We start from the raw sequence: 5,285 nt of genomic DNA on the forward strand, positions 1-5,285 counted from the left end.
GGGCCGCATCAATAGCCTTCCTGGACACCTCTGACTTTGGGTTAGGGAGAAGTGGTGCAACACCGGGGAGACATGGGCAGGCCATGCCAGTAGGGGATGATGGGAATGGTCAGTGCTTTTTTTGGAAGAAAAAAGGTACCGGAACTCATGAAATTATTTATCTTTCGCACGTAGTCAATCACTGTACACACACCCACACACGTCAGTTGTGCAACGAAACGTAACGGTTGCCGCCCGCAGTAAGCGCTCGGCGCATGACCACAGGACCAATCCCAAGCCGAGCAGCGCCATCACAACCAGCGCGGACGAAGTGCGCACGCATCGGACTCGACACGCAAGCCGCCCACACGTGCCGTTTTCATGATTTTGCCGCCGACCTGCTACGCTTGACAGGGCGATTCAAATCCATGTAGACCAAACCTCAAATTTTCAAAAGTAACTTTTAAAACTTGGAAAATCTGTCAAAAACCGGTGCCAGAACTCCGTTCCGGTGTGTTCCATGACCAAAAAAAGCACTGGGAATGGTCATGCCTGAGGGCGCCAGGTTGGGGAAGGGTGCACCGCTGAAGGAGCGCTCGGGGGCAGAGCAGGGTGCCCCAGGAGGGGCTGTGGGGGCGTGCAGCCGGACGGCACACTTACCACAGTTGGTCTCGTCCCGGCCGTTGCCACAGTCCGCGACGCCATCACACTCGGGGTTGGCTTTCCCAATGCAGACCTTGCTGGAGCACTGGAAGGTGGATGGGGTGCAGGGCACGGCTGTGGGGTACAGGGTGCCATGAGGTGATTCATGAAGAGGAGGCGGAAAGAGGCCCCTCCATCCCTCTCCATGCGGGAGCCCCCCAGCTCGCTGGGCACCACTGGGCAGGGCCGAGGTGCTCTGGCTGGGCCCATCTGGGAGGCCAGGGGACCGCACGGCAAGGAGTCATGCTGGGATTTTGCTGCACCTTGGCTGCTTTCCTGGCCTGGGCACCAGAAGTGCAGGGACTGTAGTCCCAGCCCAGGATGATGGGAGCTACAGACCCAAGACCTGTAGGCTGGCTCCGGCAGAAGCTCCCATGGTGCTCCTCAGAAGCCCGAGGTGGTTCCCCTCCCGCTCCCGCCCTGTTCTGCTTCCGAGGAAGTGGATGCAAATCCTCAAGCATTCTTCAGAATGTGCATCCGTGAGGAGTCGGGCCCAATCCAGTTGGGGCTGGAAGGCCTCGCTCGGGATTCTTGGGAACATTGACCTCCAGCTCCCACCCATCCAGGTTGGGACTGGAAGGTCCTTCTCTGGATTCTTGTGAAGGTAAACTTCCAGTTCCAGGTAGGGAAGGTGGGCGTCAAAGGCCACAAGACTAGGAGTCAGCCTCTGCCGATTCCTGCTCCGCTGAAGATGCCGAGGAAGGGGCTACCCCAAAGCTGTTGCAAGTTGCCCCACAGTTACCTGGCTGCTGGGTGGCCTTCCAGGGGCTGGTCGTGGTCTCAAAGGGGGTGCTCAGCCTGGCACTGGGGGCTGGTTGGGAAGTCCTCTGGCCAGGGATGGACGAGCTAGACGTGGTGGCTGAACTGGCCAAGATGCCGGGCTGGGGCGAGAGGGTTTCCAGAATCCAGGCCTTGACTTTGCTGATCCGGGCGTAAACACCAGGCCTCTTCGCCTGCGCGCAGCCAATGCCCCAGCTCACCAGACCCGCCAAATAGAACATGCCCGGGGCCTCCTCACAGGCCAGGGGTCCCCCTGAGTCACCCTGGGGGGAACAGAGGACCCACTCCATTAAATAAGCCCTGGAATGACCGTGTTTCCCTCAAAATAAGACCTAACCAGAAAATCAGCCCATGATTTTTCCGGTTGCTCGGAATATAGGTTTAGGACCTGGATAACTAAAGGAACGCCTTCTTCCGTATTTGTCCTCCCGCCCCCTGAGATCGGCAGCAGAGGGCCTCCTCTGGGAACCTTCCGTGAAAGATATTAGGGGGCAAAGTACCCGGAGGAGGGCTTTCTCTGAGGTGGCGCCCCATCTGTGGAATGCACTCCCCAGAGAGGTCCGCCTGGAGCCATCGTTATTTGTTTTTCAGCGCCAGGTTAAGGCCTTTTTATTCCAGCAATATTTTAATAACTTTTAATACTGGTTTATATATGTTTTTAACTGCAGCCAGTGTGGATCTGTAAGTCCTTTATGTTATGTTTTATATTATTTGATCTAGGTAAGCCATCCTGAAGCCTTCACGACTGGACAGCATATAAATATTCTAAATAAATAAATAAGCCCTACCCCAAAAATGAGCCCCACTTAAGCTTAAGCTCTGCTCAGAGAAACATAGAAACTGAGCAAGACAGAAGGGACCTCTCGGGCCATCTAGTATGACCCTCAGACACGGCACAGAAACAGAAAAAGTCCCGAAAAAGGCAACCGAAATGATCAGGGAGGTGGGGCAACTAGGATAAGCAGTCACAAGTAGGGTGAGCTTCAGGACTTGGGGAGCCCTTAGGCAAGAAGCATGGCTTGCGCCATCTGAATTCTGTACTATGGGTTGAGTCTGGGTTGTTAACCATGGGCAACACAACATGCACAAAACGTGGGTTTGCAACTCAGTCTGCACTCTGGGTTGTTGTTATATGTGAAGCAGGCAGCCATGGGTAGAATAAACGCCATTTAGTATTCTGTGCAAACCTTCCAAGTACAATGTCCACCTCCAAATCAACCAAGCACTGAAAGGGGGACGAAACTCCAAGCGGGGATATTAAGGAAAGAAAATCGAGATGATCAATTTCCGAAGCTGCTTCTGGCTCTTAAACATCATCCTCGTTAACGAGTGAGAAGAAGAAGTTCGGAAAGAAGGTGGGTCTGTGCTTCACCTGGCAGGAGTCGACCTTCCCCTCGAGGAACCCCGCACAGATCATCTGCTCGGTGAGAGAGAAGTTGTAGAGAACGCTGCAGATCTTCTGGTCAAGGATCCTGACAGAGGCCCGCTGCAGAATCTCAGGCTTGGAGACTGCAAGCCACACAGCAGGAGATAAAAGGGGGGTCAGCAGCAGTGCCAGAACGGAGGGTCAGTCCAAAGGGATGTAGCCCTGGGACATAAGGAGACACGCCTCTTCGCACAGGTTCTTCCCAGCATGTGGGTTACCCTGCTACCCCACCCAAGCTTCATTGCTATAGAATTGTTGATCTTTGAGTCCAGTTTTTAATCATGTTCCTATTTCTTGCTTGCTTACTTACTTACTCAAATACGTAAGTAAGTAAAACCATGTTCACCCCGCCCTTCCCAAAAAAAATCTCAGAACAGCTTACAATGATTAAAATAGTAGCATAATAATACAATACAATAATTAAAACAATAAATAATAGGCAAAACGTAGAACAAACACTTTCATAAAACTAAAGAATAAAGGAACAAAAAAAATGTCATCTGGATTCTATATCATCTGGGCGGTACTTCAATGCAACACAGTTGGGAATTTTAATATATTATGCAAGACTGATATTAAGATAATTAATTAATTCTCCTTCATGGATCATTGCCTTGTCGTAGCGAAGGGACTTGTGTAGCTCAATGAAGCGATGAGCTATGCCGTGTAGGGCAACTCAAGACGGACAGGTCATAGCAGAGAGGTCTATGCTCTCTGATCCACTGGAGAAGGAAATGGCAACCCACTCCAGTATGTTTGCCATGAAAACCCCATGGACAGTACCAAAAGGCAAAAAGATACGACGCCGGAAGATGAGCCCCTCAGGTCGGAAGGTGTCCAGTGTGCTACTGGGGAAGAGCAGAGGGCTAGTACTAGTAGCGCCAGAAAGAGTGAAGCGACTGGGCCAAAGCCGAAAGGACACGCAGTTGCGGATGCATCTGGTGGTGAAAGGAGAGTCCAAGGCTGCAAAGATCTATACTCCATAGGAACCTGGAATGTAAGATCCATGAATCAAGGCAAGTTGGACGTGGTCAATCAAGAGATGACAAGACTGAACATCGACATCTTAGGAATCAGTGAACTAAAATGGACAGGAATGGGTGAATTTAATTCAGAGGACCATCGGGTATACTACTGCGGGCAAGAATCCCTCAGAAGAAATGGAGTAGCCTTCATAGTCAATATAAGAGTAGGAAACGCAGTACTGGGATGCAATCTCCAAAATGACGGAATGATCTCAGTTCGAATCCAAGGCAAACCATTCAACATCACAGTAGTCCAAGTCTATGCCCCAACCACTGGTGCTGAAGAGGCTGAGAGCTGACCAGTTCTATGAAGGCCTACAACACCTTCTAGAATTAACACCCCAAAATGATGTCCTTATCATCATGGGGAATTGGAATGCTAAAGTAGGAAGCCAAAAGATAACCGGAATAACAGGCAAGTTTGGCCCTGGAGTACAAAATGAAGCAGGGCGCAGGCTGCTAGAATTCTGTCAAGAGAATATGATGGTCATAGCAAACACTCTTTTCCAACAACCCAAGAGACGACTCTGCACATGGACATCACCAGACGGTCAACACAGAAATCAGATTGATTATGTGCTCTGCAGCCAAAGATGGAGAAGCTCCATACAGTCAGTAAAAACTAGACCAGGAGCTGTCTGTGGCTCAGATCATGAGCTGCTTGTTCCAAAATTTAGGCTTAAATTGAAGAAAGCAGCTAAAAGTTCTAGGCCACTCAGGTATGACCTAAATTATATCCCTGATGAATATACAGTAGAGGTGACAAATAGATTTAAGGAATTAGATCTGATAGACAGAGTGCCTGAAGAACTATGGATGGAGGTTCGCAATATTGTACAATAGGTAGCAACTAAAACCATCCCAAAGAAAAAGAAATGCAAGAAAGCAAAATGGCTGTCCAGGAAAGCTTTACAAATAACTGAGGAAAGAAGGGAAGTGAAAGGCAAGGGAGAAAGAGAAAGATACGCACAATTAAATGCAGAATTCCAGAAAATAGCTAAAAGAGATAAGAATGCATTCTTAAATGAACAGTGCAAAGAAATAGAAGAAAACAATAGAATAGGGAGGACCGGAGATCTCTTCAAGAGAACTGGAGATATAAAGGGAACGTTTCATGCAAAGTTGGGCATGATGAAGGACCAAAATGGCAGGGACCTAACAGAGGCAGAAGAGATTAAGAAGAGGTGGCAAGATTACACAGAGGAGCTAGACAAGAAAGAGCTTAATGTCCCTGATAACCACGATGGGGCGGTCACTGACCTCGAGCCAGACATCCTGGAATGTGAAGTCAAATGGGCCTTAGGAAGTCTGAGCATCAACAAAGCCAGTGGAGGTGACAGTATTCCAGCTGAGCTATTCAAAACCCTAAAAGA

The sequence above is a fragment of the Varanus komodoensis genome, unplaced genomic scaffold, assembly GCF_004798865.1.
Source record: "Varanus komodoensis strain SLA01 unplaced genomic scaffold, ASM479886v1 scaffold113, whole genome shotgun sequence".
Lineage (NCBI taxonomy): Eukaryota > Metazoa > Chordata > Lepidosauria > Squamata > Varanidae > Varanus > Varanus komodoensis.